The sequence below is a fragment of the Halichoeres trimaculatus genome, unplaced genomic scaffold, assembly GCF_033239565.1.
Source record: "Halichoeres trimaculatus isolate MK-OKI-2021-1 unplaced genomic scaffold, fHalTri1.1 fHalTri1_scaffold_13, whole genome shotgun sequence".
Taxonomy (NCBI): domain Eukaryota; kingdom Metazoa; phylum Chordata; class Actinopteri; order Labriformes; family Labridae; genus Halichoeres; species Halichoeres trimaculatus.
The window spans coordinates 6,796,714-6,813,256 of NW_027437191.1; the positions used below are offsets into that span (position 1 = coordinate 6,796,714).

At 39.7% G+C, this 16,543-nt stretch overlaps 1 protein-coding gene across 1 annotated transcript in view; it reads left to right on the forward strand.

Moving 5' to 3' along the window:
• lrfn2b (leucine rich repeat and fibronectin type III domain containing 2b) overlaps window positions 1-16,543 on the forward strand; it is a 273,402-nt gene that overhangs the window by 160,699 nt on the left and 96,160 nt on the right. Inside the window, exon 4 of the mRNA XM_074685512.1 lies at window positions 13,238-13,337. The gene's annotated coding sequence lies outside the window, so the exon portion shown is untranslated. The remainder of the gene's footprint in view (window positions 1-13,237; window positions 13,338-16,543) is intronic.

Consider the following 16,543-nt stretch of genomic DNA (forward strand, 5'->3'; position numbering starts at 1 on the left):
TTTAACCATGTCACTGAAATTAATCCTGTTCTTAAGGATTTATACATTTACATTTTCTGTCAAGGTCACAAACAAACCAAAGTTTGTCTCACAGCATCTCACAAAACTACATTTCAACTGTTCATAGACTGCTTCTTTAGCCACCTGAGACCCCGCATACTCATACAAAGATATTACATTTCTGCCTCAGACCTGTGATACTTTATTTTTCAAAACTTTGACCTCACATCATCTTTTGGTGACATCACAATATTACACCAGGTATATCTGCAAAAGACTTCCACTGCAGCTCCTGAAGTCAAACAGAGGAAAAAATATAAATCAAAAATTTCAGTAACACCAATAACTAATAACTTAATAATAAAACTAATAACTAATAACTTCCTGTACAAGGACAAAGTTTAGCTATCATACTGGTAAGTCTTAGCTATCCCAAATAGCAAAATGCGGACCAGGTAAAAGCTTGGGTCTCAGGATGATAAAGCAAAAGCTCTATACATGCTGCTAACACTCAACAACTCTTATAGCTGATGTCATCAAACAAATTTAGTGATTATGATGTGAAAATGTGCTCCATGAACATCCAGAGTTCCAAAAAACCCATCAGAGGCCACAGGAAAGGATGACTGAATTCTTGGAGTATGACGAATGACGTATGTCAAGGTGTAGCTGGGTATCTGGGAAACTACATATATTTCTATACATTTAGGCCTGTCATCCACTGCAGTTTTATGTCATTAAAAAGATTGTTTTCTGAAAGATCCAGCCAAGGAGAAGATTTTGGTAAACTCAGGTTTCATGCTTTCACGTGGACACACTTGTAAGTGTATTTGCTCGGTTAAGTGTGGACAAAGATATTTTCAAAAATGAATGAGGGAGGGGTTTTTGTTTTTGAAAATACACGGTCTCTGTAAGGCCTTAAAAAAATGAAATATAAATAAGTCACATTTGTCTTTCTTTGTATTCTTCATTGCAGTAAAAGTAACCTTTACACGTTTTGATATATAGGACACACCTGACTATAAGTTGCAGGACTGGCCAAACTGTGAAAAAAAAAGTGTAGCTTATAGTCCAGAAAATACGGTAAAGTGAAGAAATGGTGCCGAAAAGACAAAAAAAATAATGATAATAAAAATAAAAATTGAGTTTAATATAACAGTATTTGAGTCTGATAATGTTGTTTTCAGGTGAAAAATGTGAATATGAAAAAAAAAAATCCTGATAAAATCCAGATCCTGATCCTACCATAAAAACATCCTGACACATTTTCCTCATATCGCCCCCTAATGGAGAACATTTTCCATGGTCAGAAGCAGAGTTTGCTGATGTTGACACATCATGTAACACTACAGAAAACTGAGCACTGATCATCTGGGATCAAGAGACACCTGAGGGACAGGTGAGCTTTGATTTCATCAGTCTGTGATGATGGAACAAGGATGTTTTAGCACTGAGAGACTGATTTCACAGAAATCACTGAAAGTAATAGATCACAAATATAGTGTTTAGATGTTACTTTCAGTGTTAATAGATATGTCAAGGAGAGATGCTGGCTTTTGGGTGTTTTCAGGCTCACAATAGGGGGTGTTTGAAGCCCACTGTAAAACATCAACACCTGCCCACAGCGCCATAACTACCAAGCAGTGCGATGCCCATATCACTGAGTTTGACTAACCAGACAAGAGGCTGAAATTGGACTCTGAAGAAATTTTCAGGAAGATGAGAAACACAACTGAAAAAAATTAAATGAATAAAAAAGTAATCAAAGTAATCCATGGCTTCATCCTCCACTCTATCTGCTGCATTAGTCAGAGTAATAAGATGGTTATGCACAGTGAACGTCAGCTTCCCACAGTAACAAACAAGTGTTAGATAAAACCATTAAGAAAGCATGAAGATAAACAGAACAGCCTGAATGACGACAATAAACAAGATGCATTCCTCTCCCCCGTTATCAGGAGTCGAGCCCTTTGAAAGTGTGAAAGTCTGCTCCTCCATTCAACAAGACGTCTAACAGAAAACCTATTAAGGCCTTCCATCAAACTCATTATCTTTCATCTCCGTTAATTGACTTATAAAAAGCCGGAGGATCTTTCATCCTGATAACCTGGAGCTAATGAGCTTTGCAGGTGCAGCGCTGTAATCACGGAAAAGTAGGTTATTTAACATTTTGGTGCAGCAGTGATTTTCTGTCAGGACAGATTAGCTTCATTCCTCTGAGGAGCTCCTGCACACACACACACACACACACACACATACATACACTCACAAAGGCCTCCCACAGTGCAGAGGAAAACACACACACACACAGATTTAAAGTTTAGTCTTGCAGGATGTCCATCTGTCCTGGTGTTGGGGTGGCACAGAGGGAATTGTGGGATTAGTGGTCTTTTCCACTGTGAAATGGACTCTGTGAACTCTTAATACAGAATGATGGCGAGCGCCCGTGTGCGATGACAGCGAGGAGCTTTTCATGGTTCATATTTCCAAGACGTGAGAGGACAGAGAGCGTAATGAGGAGCAGCAGGTTAAGATGTGTAGCTCCAGGCATTTAAAGGTCACAGACACCGCCGTCTGTTTGTCAAACATCTTCAGACATACTTTCAGACGGATAACTAAGATTTCTGTTTTCTTTCTGTAATCTCCATTTAGAGCTCTCGACAAAAAGAACTCAAGTACAAAATACTAAATGTCTGAGAGATGACAGTAAGGAAGTGTCATTAAGGGGTTAGAAAGAGGGATGAAGAGGGTGAAAGACAGAAGGAGAGGTTCTTTCATTAACATCATGGCAAAAATACACCGGATACTCCTCCAGCTCCTCCGCTCTGTTGTGGTCTGCGTCCCTGCTCTAGCACATCACATCCATAGACTGTACAAAACATGGACGATGTCACCCGTGTCACCTGGTGCTCTGGTTTAAGCTGGTGGGTGCTTAAAATGTACATGGCTGCCACTTTAATAAACTAGAATAGACTGGCACGCAGACAATACTGCACAAATGCACAAATGCACACTGATACAGACGCACATAGACATTACAGCAGCAAACGCAGTAATGCACACAAGCACACGGACAGAGGCGTGCACAGACACTACAGCAAACCAGCATGAATGCACACATGGACACATGGACACAGTCTCTTTCTCCTGTGAACTTTACGCAAGACTTAAGGCTCTAGTGTACAGAGAGAATACAGTTTAGACGATAAGATATCTAAAAACCAGCTCCCCAGAGACGAGATGGCTGAACAATGAGCTGTACTTAAAGCCATCAAGAGTGGAGCTGTGTGTGGCTCTGAAGTTGATGCTGTAAATCAAGACATGCCAGTCTGCCACTTATCAGCACCTGCAATGGTTTACATGATCAGTCAGTTCTGCTCTTTTATTTATTTTATTTATTATTTTTATTGGTTATTAAAGAGGGAACAGCACATATTAATGAACATTTTTTTTTACAAATGTAAATATGCCAGATTATAGCCTTGGGCTAATTTCCATCTACAGACCCCCTGGCAGGTTGATGGTAGCAAACACAAACAAGACACTGCAAACTAAATACAGAAGACAAGTAGACAGAACAGTAGACAAGTATGAAAAGAAACAGAAACATACATGTTGCACATCCTCACATCCCACAGAGTCCATCAGGCAATTAGCAAATGAAACTTCCATTGCGCCAACTCCTATAGCACTTCACGTCATTGCACAGATTTACGCAGACCCAGTTCATATTGCACAAAACCCCACTGCACTGATCATTGCACCTGTCTATATTGCACAAATCCCTATTGCACCAACATGAGCAACTTATAAGTCACACATGCTCACATGACTGCGTTTCTCTCAGCCACAGTTTTAGGTGTTTCTTGAATAATTGCAGACTTGGACTGACAGGACGTTTTGGGAGAACGCTGTTCGTCTCAGTGGAAGTTCATAGTCTCCTCTGGCCGTGGCCCGGGTCACTCGCGTAGGACCACAGATGGATTTCTGCTTGATGAACTCATTCATTGTAGGAGGGGCCAAATGGTGTAAAACTTTATAAATTAAGAAGGATGATTTAAATAATTTAAAATTTGAAAAATTTAGTAAATTATATTTGTCAAGTATTTGACAATGATGGTGAGAAAAGGGTTTCTTGTCTAAAATTTTCAGTGCCGTTTTGTAACATGATTCAATGGGTTTAATGACAGAGACGCCAGTGTAGGACCAACTGGTAATACAATACTCAATATGTGAGAGTATCATTGAGTGGAGAAATGTAAGTGCTGCTTTATCAGTCAAAGATGCTCTAATATGTTTAAAATTACGTATGTTAAAATTTATATTTTTTACTATTTTCTGAGCATGTTTTTGGAACAGCATTTTTTAATCTAACACCACCCCAAGATACTTAAACTCTTCTACATTTTGTAGAGCCTCTCCTCCCAAGTAAACTTTGCTTGGGGCTACCCTAGTCATTGGTTTAGTCAAAAACATAGACACAGTTTTTTAGCATTAAGGCAAAGACATGAATCTTACTCTTACTGCGCATCCTGGAGCTTTGAGGGGACAGATTAAAAAAAAAAAAAAATTACAGTAACTAGGGATGGGCACCAAATTAGGTACTTTTATAGGTACCGACCAAATTCAAAGTAAATCAAAGTATCCTTTTACGTAAAACCAAAAGGTACCATGTTTAGGTACCCAAATGCATCCTTGTGCCTGTGCAGGAATGGAAGAGCAGGTGATTTTCCATAAAAGCATTGCAAGTTTGTATATTGAAGAATTGATATGTCCAGTTGACAAAAAAATTATTATGAATCAAATTTATATTTTTTTACCACATAAACACAAAACAGTACCAAGAATTGGTACCGTTGGGTACTGCTACCAATTGCTAGGTACCGGGTACTGTATCGTTTTAAATATGAAAGATACCCATCCCTAACAGCAACTCACATGCTAGAAAAGTAATGACCACAGCATTGGCATGATTGGTGCACATTGGTGCTTGGTATTCTCCATGGGTGCTTTGGCCCTAAAGCACCCATGAAATTAGCACCTACGGAACCATGAATGAAGCCAATATGTGGACACAGCCACATTGGATATGACGCTGACTGTTAGCTTCTTTTCTAACAGCTAACAGAAAAATTCACTCACCAAACAGTGTGTGCGGATAGAGAAATCAAAGTTTCAGATTCAAGCTTTTTTTTTTTTTTTTTTAACCAGGCTGTATATATGCTTTAATGCCTTAAAAGTCTGTTTTTTTTTGTTTGTTTTTGTTTTTTGTTTTTTTGGCTGGGTGCATTCGTGACTTCCAGTCTTTCTGCAGCCAGCCACAAGCGGATTCTCAATGAGCAGCAACTTTTAGCATTTCTGCTTAGGTTTCATTTTTCTAAACCGGGTTAGGGTTAGTTTCCCCATGGTCACAGCAAATACGCAGCAGTCCTCTGTTTCTGATGCTGGAGCTGCGATGAGTCAAGTCTTGAATAGGAGATTTGAGCAGGACAGGAAGTTAAGCATGACGATTACCTAAAAAGAACTAGTGACTTCCAAAATCAGCGTAACTCAAACTGAACTTGAAGAGCACGTTAAATACAACTGAAGTTGACCAAAGTGATGTGCAGGTCAAAAGCAGCACAAATGACAAAAGTGACCTAAACAATGTTGGAGTGCAAACAAACAGTAAGATAAGATAGAATAAAATTTAAAAGCCAGGGAGAAGAGGTTTGTCATGAGAGAAGGTCTAAAACTAGACTTGATTAGATTAAGCGGATATGCCAGGGTTGGTTGTTCCAGAGCTGAGGGGCAGCTGCCACAAAGGCTCAGTCACCTTTGGTTTTAAGCCTCATGATAGAGAAGTTCCGTCATTTTTTGTAAACTCTGATACCATTTAGGGTCAAAAAGACCAGACAGCACAGAAGGGTTTATAACAGGGATACCTGATGTTTGGTTGCAAACAGAATCTTGTCAGAGACTGAAAAAGTAAAACTCTCTGATCCATGAATGCTTGTCATAACATTTAAGGAGATAATTCACTCCTGGTTTTTGTTTTGTAATCATTTGTTTTCACCTATTCATCAATCCCACATCAGAGAAAACCCTCGTTCTCTAAATTTGTGCAGTGATACATGAAACAAAGTGAGCAAAGAATGAAACGAGTGCTGCTGTTTGTTTCTAATGGATGTTATATAATCCTATGAGCAGGACGATGCCCCACATTCAGACATCCTGGGAGTTTTAAAACCTCCGCTCTGGACTCCTGTCAGCCGTCTCACTGAGCGTACAGGGCTCACGTCATAGACCAGATGTTCAGAAAAATAAAGGTCAGGCTGAACGGAGTACCAAAACCCATCAGACTCTGTTTTATTTTCAGCAGACCAGAGCCCAGGACACACATTTTTTACATCCTGTTCAACTTTCTTTCACCCGTGTTTTTCTTTGCTGTGAAATTAATTCTTAAAGGCCAAAGAGAGCCATAAAACATCACTCATAAAAGATTAATAGGCTGTGTACGGTCCACATCTCTGCTGTTATGATATCATATTGTCTTCTTTCATGCACAGACACAGTTTTTAACCTCAGTTTAGGAAGTAACATGTGTGTCTATGGTTTTAATTAGGGCTGCAAAAATCCCACCCTCCGTGTTCATTTTACATAGTTTTCCTCAGTGTTTGTGCTTCTCTGAAACTTTTTTTTCAGGTATTTCAGCTCCAGTAGATCTGAGATGAGAGCTGAAAGTCTGCTCAGGAAGTGTGAGGAACCCAATGACTGGAGTAGAGGACAACTCATGGTGTAAACAGAAACCAGTTAGCCCCTCTGACATAAAACACAAGGCTGTTTTACTCTGTCTTGGCTGACACTCCATCAAACAGCAGTAGATAATCATGGTTGTACATGTACGTAGCTTACAGTTTAGCACAGGTGGTTTATGTAGCACTGACGTTCAGTGAGTGACACGCTTACGGTTGCCAACTGTCCTGTATTAGCCAGGACGTCCCGTATTTGAGCCAAAAGAGGCGTGTCCAGTACGGGACATGGTTTGTCCCGGCTGCATAGGTAAAGGCAAGATGCATCTATTTTTTCTCTCTGTGCGCCATGCATTGTGTGTCTGGCTGCCTGCCATGGCCGTGCTAACGCTCATGTGACCCAGTCCCAGTGCGTGTGCTGTACTGTGTAGCAAGCATAGACTGTATGGTAGCAAGAGACTACCCTCACTTCAAAGCTGGCAACCCTAGACCCGTTCCTTCTGCCTGGGACGTCACATGTGTTTATTGATCTTAAACCCCTTTGAGCTTTTAAAGCTTCTAAACACACTGAAAACAAAAAGATGGGTGGAAAATATCTATAAGACACTTACAAAAATCGTAACTGGTTCATGATACTTAGAAAGGATCGACCTCAAACACAAAAGTCAGCTTGTAACTCCACCACTGACAGGCCAATCAGAGGGAAGGGGGGCATTAAAGAGTCAGCTTACCCCTTTAACACCAGATGCCATTGCCAATTAAAGATAGTGACCTACATTCTAAAAAATATCAAAGCTCTTTGACTGTTTTAACTGTTTTGACTGTTTCGACTGTTTTGACTGTTTTGACGATATGATGACAGTTTATGGAAGCCACAGTAGTGGCTGCTGTGCCCAGGCTCGTTTTTTTTTCAAGTTTTACAACAGGGTGAGAAAGAGGATCAGGGGGAGAAACAGGGTGAGAGTGAAAATAGTGAGAGTTTAGAGGAGTTCAGAAGTGTCTTCTTTGTCTTCGGTATTTATTTTGTTGAAAAAAAATAGTATTGGTGTTTTTTTTCTGAAATTTTTATTGGTGTTTTGCCGTGTTCTGGCAAAAGCCTGTCTGTTTTTTTTTGTTTGTTTTTTTTTTTATTCCATTCTTCATCTGTATTTTACAAAGTTCCTCCTTTTTATAAATTCAATCGGTGGTTGTTTTATAAACATAATTAATATTAATGCACATGGTTGAGGAGAAAAAGTCAAGGCTGTAGACGAAGAAGAGAAGAGTTCCTGCTGGGTTTACGGAGGAGGAAGAGCAGCTGGAGATACAGCAGGAGACAGAGGGGCTGTAGCCATCACAAACAAACTAAGGAAACAGTTTATATTCACTACTCATTTCAAGATTTATTAAACTAATTTTTTCCAATAGCTTGTGCCACTTTTCTGACTGGCTTTGTCTCATACATGTTATCACTTGTCTATTTACTTTACTGTCATATATTATTATTATTATTATTATTATTATTATTATTATTAATAATAATAATAATAATAATAATAATAATAATAATAATAATAATAATAATAATAATAATAATAATGATAACAATAATAATAATGAATTTTATTAATTTATGTATGTATTTATTTATTAATTTATTTATTAATTTATTTATTACTTATTTTTTAATTGCTGTTCATTTGTTAAATAAATACCTGCCACTAGATTCCTCTTTTAGCACACACTCTGCACTCTTTTTGCCTTTAGCTGGAAACACACTGCATTAAGAAATATCATTCATTAAAAACCCTGGTCTCATCTGCACTTAAACAAGCTGTAACAGTGGAAAAGCAAAGGCTAACAAAACTGTATGTGTTTTTGTATTAGGGTCGAAATTGTATGTTTGTCATTTCAAAACCTTTGGATCTGTAAATCTACAGTTTTTATATAGAGAAAACTTACAAAAAAAATCAAAGCTGTTTATGTTTTCATATTTTATTTTTATTTTGGTATTTTACAAAGTTTAAGCATCTGAAACATAAAAATGACATATTTTTAAGAGATTTTAATACTGAGTTTATATTAAAAAAAAATTCACACAAGACTATTTTTGACAGATTTTTTTTTTTTTTTTTTTTTTTTTTTTTTATTAAGGGGGGGCAGGCTGACTGATGATTTTATAGGGGTTGAAGGGTTAAAGAACAGCTAAAATAAAGTATTTTAGACAGAGGCTGAAATAAGAGTTTTCAAAACACCAGAGAGAGAAAAATTGTGGTTTTCATTAATTATTTATCTTATTTTATTTTATTGCTTTTAATTATGCCACTACAAGGGTACAGGGACAGAACAAAGACTGAAAAAAATCACATTACTTCCTCTTTAACAAGAAAAATGAGGGCTGGCACGGAAGGAGAATTCTGTAAGCACATAACATTTTTTTTTCCTCCATGTAGCTTTTAAGTGTGTGATTATGGAGCTGCAGCCTCTTTCATCACACACACATACACACACGTGATGCCTTCATTTAGAGCTCGGCTTGTCTCATGCATGTTTAACACAGGTGTGGTTAAACAGCAGCAGGGTGAACACGGTGTCAACAGATTCCTGCGACTTTAACTGAGTTAAAGATTCATTGCAGGGCCTCATCTCCCATATTTCAGCTCATACTCATATTTCACCTGCGGGCTGTTTCCCACACTCTGAGTCTGCAGCAGGGCTCGGCTGAGATGCAGCGCGGTTTGATCGTTCTATTCTGCAGCTGACATAATCTGGTCCCGCGCAGAGCGAGGAATAAGGAGGTGTGATCACTCAGCTGTTAAAGGATGAATATGCAGATGCAGGTGTCATGAGGCAGCTTTTTGACAAGCATCCTATTTACATTCTGTAAATGATCGTGGGATCAGGCGGCCGTGTCAGTGCATCTCATCGGCTTATTCTCCCAGACAGGATTTGCAGATATCGACACGAGCTCCGCCTGTGGTTCTGCTCTGTGTGAATCCAAAGACACAAAGCTGTTAGAAAGAAAAATAACAATCCACCCCACGCCAACACAACCCTCTCCTCAGTTTCCCAAGCCAGAGTGCTGCCAGAGGAAAAATGATGAGTAGCAAATCCTCTCCAGGGGCATCCATCGGTCAGATTCTCATGACATGAACTCAGACTGAACAGGGAAACAAATCCGACAACAGCAATAAAACAGAAAAACTCTCTCCCTGCTACAACTGAGGCTAAACCTTCCACGGTTAGGAGCGAGCGCTGGAAAGCTTGAATCTAAAAAGTGTAAATTAGCTGTAAATGTCAGCAGAGAAAGAAGCAAAGGTCATTAACATCCATCTCTGTCCAATCAGAGGCTCCAGAGACCAGTTACTGTGACGCTGGAGTTCAGGCGCCGATCTCTGGAGAGTTTTCTACTCTGAGCTGAGTCGTACTTCATTAATCATCACCGGACAGAAAGCTATTTGAGCTCTACATCTAATTCCACTTTCACTTTATTTCCTGCAGTGTGGTGGAGCGCTGTGATGTATACGTCTGTGCCCGTGTTAATCAGAATCAGCTTTCTCTAGTTCATGTTGTCTCCGTGTTGTGTCCTGCTTTTAACATCTGGTTTGATTCATGTTTTATGTCTTGTTTTGCTCCTTTTCTAGTTTAAGTTGAGTTTTTTCAGTCTTGTTTTTCTTTGTTATTTCTGGTGTTGTGATGTGGTTTGTTACTTTTGGGTTCTGATTCGCCTTGTTTGTGAAGTGTTTCCTGTTTTATTGAAGAGTTCTACTTACTGTCTGGTTTTCACTTGTTGCTGGTTACCCAGTGTGTGTGTGTGTGTGTGTGTGTGTGTGTGTGTGTGTGTGTGTGTGTGTGTGTGTGTGTGTGTGTGTGTGTGTGTGTGTGTGTAGTCTAGACTTGTTGATGGATACTCTCTCATCTTCTACTTCTTTTCTATTCTCTGACTTTCCTACTTGACCCCCTGCTTTGTTACATACACACTTAAAGCGGCTCAGTTTTTTTTTTCCTCAACTGCTGGTTATGAAATGTTAAACTGGGGTTAAATAATTGGTTATTTATGTGGGTGTTGGGTTATTTTTGTGCAACTGAAGCGCTGGGTTAAGAATCCATCAACCCAACAAACATTGGTTGACCCAGCACCTGGGTTGTTAGTGATTCAAACATCACAACGTCAACAGACGTGCTCCAACAATCAGACACTGCATCAGGCTCCATGCACTGAGCAGCCACGTATTTCAGCACCTTTTCAATTGAATATTACAAATCATTCTGAAACCAAACTTCAAATAACTGCCTTTACATTTAAATACCTGCTCCATTACAGTTTAGGATATCAACATTAGCAAACTAAGTTTTGTTGTGACAACGTTTTGAAACCGTGAGTGAGGAGGGAACGCAGTGGATATCCACACAGGAAGCTCAGGCTGTATCTGTCAAAATGACTCTGGAGACCTGCCTGAACATTTCACCATGGATCGGTTGTTGGCGCTCCACTTCTTGACTGGCTGTCTGTGCTTTGCAGTACAGACATGTTGTCCACGTTTTACAGCATGGACTGGCTGTTAGTGCTCTATGGTTTCGTGAAAAATGTCTAAAATGAAGCTGAATTAAACTGCCTTTTTTAAGGGGATATGCCGGTTCAAATGTGTGTTGCTGAAACAACCCAGAATTGTATCTCATTTGACTCAGCATTCTGGCAGAATATTTTACTCATCTGTTGGGTTTAAATGGACCAACCCATCCTGTTGGGCCAAATTAAAGTCTGCTGGGGTGTTCAACAACCAGAAGGTAAAGGACCTTTCTTTTTTCCTGGTAAACATTCCCAGGACAGAGAAAAACAGACAGAGTCCCTACAGAGACATTATGACCAAAATACATCAGTCAGTCTCTGGTCTGACTCTGTTCTGTTACAGCACCAGATCAGATAGATTTCCATTCAAGTCAATGTGTCACTTCACACTGGATCCACTCTGATGCAGCCCCGATGACTCCCTGCTCTGGCAGGTATCAGCATATGCACAACTATCCTATTTTTGCCAGATGCCAGAGCTGTGATGAATCAATGCACCATGGGATCAACAAGTAGGACAGCTATGCAAGAGTACCACCTACAAATGCCCTATGGCTGTCAAAATAAAACAAACCACATCAAAATCAGATTGTAATTAGTAGACTACAACAACAAACCAATATTATGAGCGCAGTCAGACCAGGAGTCAACAGGTTTAAGGTTTTACAGCCCAACATGAAAGAGAAGAGGTTCATCGAGCGGGAAGGTGACACCAGCGTGAGTGGACGTACGCAGTCAAGATGTTATGTAGTGAAGCCAGACCAGGGGTATATCTGGTGTTTCCTCGGTTACAACTCTCATCGTACATGTGACAATGTTTTTCAAACAATTATTAAACCTCTCCTTCTCCCTCCTTCTATTTCTCCATACACCTTAACAGTAGCATAAACTCTGCAGGCAGTATGATAAACAGCACAGCTTATGTAGGTAGGCCCATTCACCGACCATCTTTAAACTTAAAGGGAAGAGTTCATCTTGTTCGGAGCAAGTCCTGATGAACTTGCCTTTTTCTTTTCTTTTCTTTTCTTTTCTTTTCTTTTCTTTTCTTTTCTTTTCTTTTCTTTTTTTCCTTTTCTTTTCTTTTCTTTTCTTTTCTTTTTCCTTTTCTCATTTTAATGCTGCATAAAGGGAACACAGTGTTCTCATGTGGACCACATTTTAAGAAACACTACCACAGACTGTATGGGCGTAGTCTCTGTGACATCTACTGTCTATTTCTGAAATGGACTTTTAAAGATAATCATCAACCAGGGCCATGTTGGAAATGATGTGGGCTTTGAGCCCGCCCTGTAAAAGCTACTGAGTGCCTGTCTGTCAGTCAGCTGAGCTCTGCTGCTGGTTTGGTTAAATCATGTTCCCAATACTTTCTAAACTGCAGAGTTAGGGAAAAAAAAACTCATTAAGTGTGTGCTGTAAGAGAAATTAGTTATTCAGACTGGAGACATTTTTTGTTCGAGTCAGTTAACATGTTTATTTATGCTGTAGAAATCTTTTGTCTTTTTTTTTTTGGCTTGATGTTGATGTGGTTCTTGGTACTTCTGGAACCAGTCTTGAACATACACTTGACGAACTGCAGATTTTAGCACTTCTGCATTGTCACATATGTTTAGATCGGGGGTTGCCGCTTGGTTGCTCCTTGAGAGGGGACAAGTGATGGTGATAAAGCAGTCAGCAGCCAATGCAGCTTTGTATCCCCTTTCCTGACCAAGTTATTTAAAACTACAAAAAAAAGAAAAGAAAAGAAAAGAAAAAAAAGCTAAATGTGTCCAGTGACTTTTTAAACTGGTGTCAGTAATCCAGCAGCACGTGAAACGGGGATCTCTGCTCTCTGGCACCTATTGTTATTACATTTTGTGTCTGCCACCTTCATAAGTGTGTTTGTGTGTGAGTGTGTGTGTGAGCAGGATGCTTTGTAAAGCCTGGTTGTGAAGGACTGTCGTCTCTTTGTGTCATGCAGGTGGTCTGGTTCTCTGGGTGTGGGAGTGAGGGACGTGGGAGCTGTGATTAGCGGGCCGAGCCCGTGACTGAACCTATGGCAGAGAGACAGCACAGTGCAGGTAGGTGCTGCCACACACACACAGAAACACACACACAGATCTACACACAGATCTTTGCTGGTCCGCAGCGTGAAAACACAGAACAATCTGTACCGAGCGTACGGGGACGTTCCTGTGGAGGGAGCCTTCTGTCACACATCAAACCACGACGTGACTAAGCATCCAGATCTCCTCCTGCTGCCTTCAGATGCTGTTATCTGGTTCACCAGACGATGCAGACTTGTTACTACACCAGAGAGGGGATGTCCACCGTCAGACATGATCCTCTCTCTTATGACTGATGCTTTCCCCAAACACAGGTGTAATCTGAGATCTTTTGTGGGGATACTTTCATCCTGGTTGGGAGACTGATCCAGTGTGCTCTCCCTCTGATCCATAGAGCCAGTCACAGGGTGGATGTAACATACACCTAAGCACCTTTATGTAGCATTTAGATTTAAAAGAGTTGCTGTTTAATGACTGAAGGAAATGGAAAGTATCAACTTTAAATGATATCCAGACTGTAAGGACAAAAACAGCTTCTGCAGCTTTCAACTTGATAAAAACCAGTGTTTGTTAAAAGCCTCCAGCTCATGTTGGGGTGAAAACGTTATTCATTCAGACTGCATCCTGCAGTTCTTCTGAGATCCTGGATTTGTCCTGATTCCCAGCCAAACATACCACAGGTGTATTCTTGTCATCTCGTCTACTGTTTGAATTTACAGCTCCTTAAATGTTGAAACATGTTCCCAGCGCTGCCGTGTTTAAATATTACTGAGGCTGCTCATGTGCGAGTTAGAGTGACAAGAATGAGGTCAATTTATGAGCAATATGAAAACTCAGTGAAATAGGTCAGGCTTGATTTAAGTGCTGCTGACAACTGTGAGATAAATAAAGCTCTTTGTTTGTGAGGAAATTAACCTTGGACACTTTTTTCTTTGAGGAAGTGAGACTAAACAGACCAACTTGTTTCAACATTTAGCCCCAAAAGAAAAAAAAAAACACCATCCAGGCTTAAACAGCGGTTATGTGAAGCGTTGCTTCCAAGTGCTAAGATTCTTGTGTCAGAAATGGTCAAACCAAACCCCACTCAAAAAAGTGTTTTTTTTTCTTCATTCTTTTTATTTTTATTCTTTGAAAGTCAAGCACCTTTCTTTCTTGTCATCTCCTCTGACGTGATTTGTACTACTGTAGGACCGAGCAGCGAAGTTTGTGTTTAAGTATTGAAACCTGCAGTTCACTGAGTGTCCACTAGAGGCTGGTTGTAGAAACCACTTACACACCCATCTTAAGAAAGTCAGTGTTAAGAACAAAATTAAACATGTGTACGGCCTTGTTCAAAGTAAGGTATGTGTCTGAATTGCTTATTTCTCTATCAGCAAGCACTCTACACTTAGATATTTTTGAAAGGTAGGGTCTGCAGAAATTTTGGTTACTCTTCCAACTGTAGCTACATGAACACACTCACTTGGCCAGCAACCACCTGTAGCATCACATTTCTATGTGTGAAAGACTCTAGAGCTGTGAACCAGACTTAGCATGTTAGCATAGGCTAATGACAGGTATTTGACTCATACCTGCTCAACAGAAAGCTAACTCACGTCTCTCTTCATCCTGTGCCTGAAAATTAGAGAAAGACAAGCCAAGCTTCATCCTTGTTAAGGAAAAAGCTTGATCTGTTTCAAATTTTGTTTCAGCATGGTTCTGTTTTTTTTTTTGTTGTTGTTTTTTTTTCTGTGCTAAATTGTCTAAAGATAGCTTCTTCCACTCGCTAATCAACATGCTAAGTCACCTGTGCACTAGGCGCACTGTGATTGGCTGATGTGACCATGCTTACTCTCCGCCCAGAAACATCCTGATACAACCAAAACATTAACATACAGGCAAAGGAGGGGGTTGAGGCAGACACAGACACAGACACTGACACTCATGTTTAGAGGCCCAGAGGAGACAATTGGGCAGGATTATCCCTGTAAAAGTTGGATTTTTATTTTTAAGGAAAATCCTGCAGACTCTACCTTTAACAAACTATTTTTTTTGAGGTTATCAAATTACAAATTTTGCCCATATAAGGGCATGGATGACTTAAACGACAGATGAGCATCCTGTAGCAGTCTGTAAAAAAGCTAAAGTGTTGCCTCTTCACCTCATTTTAATTGGATCAAAGCTAGGATGAGTTTCCAATGTGGCACCTTCTGACGATAGGCCTCAAAACTCGGCATCAGAGTCGTACGATGATGAAGAAATAACCATTTGACATCAGCTGAAAAACAAGCCATCTTCTTCTGCTCTGGCTGTTTCATTATTTAACAATTTTACAAGAGATTATTATCTACAATTCAGGTTATTGCAACAGATCTCATTTATTTTTGTTGATCGAGAATTACAAGTAAATGCATGAACCACCATTGGTGGTTCAGGAACCAAAGTCTGTGTTGTGTGTTTGCTGCTCTGAGTTGTGGGATGCACTCGTCAGAGAGTTAAACAAAGAGCTGAGTGTAATTCTTTGATAGCAATGTAATATCCCATTATCAGTAATCAGCCTTTTTTCTGTCTGAACTGCAATGCATGATGGTATACATTGCTAGCACAGTGACTATCGCTCATAGACGACTTTTCAAAACCAAGGGGCAACATCTTGTTTAGAAAAATGAAGCCTATGCAGAGGTGCTAAAAGTTGCTGTTCATTGAGAATCCACTTGAGGCTGGCTGCAGAGAGAGCCATAAAAACAGACTTTTACAGCATTTAAAACACATTTACAGCCTGGTTCAAAAAAACAGTCTGGGTCTAAAACGCTGACTTCGCTATCGGCTCACCGTACAGTGAGTGAATTCTTTTCTCGGCAGTTCAGAAATGATTAGGATTGTTTAATTATCCAATCAGAGACACAGTTTGGCTCAAGTGAATGGTGGGTGCCCTGTAGCTTTTCAAAAGTAAGCTCAAAGCCGGTGTCATATCTAATGTGGCTGCATCTGCAGATTGGCTTCATTTCACGGTTTCTGGTGACATTGTGGAGACTATGTCTGTGTTTTATACATATAGAGGTTTTAAATAATTGTTTGGATTGCGTCTAACAAATGACTCTACAATAATAAGGTTAGAAGTAATAACGGTGAGAAATAATAAAAGTTGACTGATCGACAAAAGTTTGGAAAGTACCCAGTCGACTCTAATTAATCAATATAATTTGCAAAGTTATACAAACATTCATTAAAAGGCTTTATAT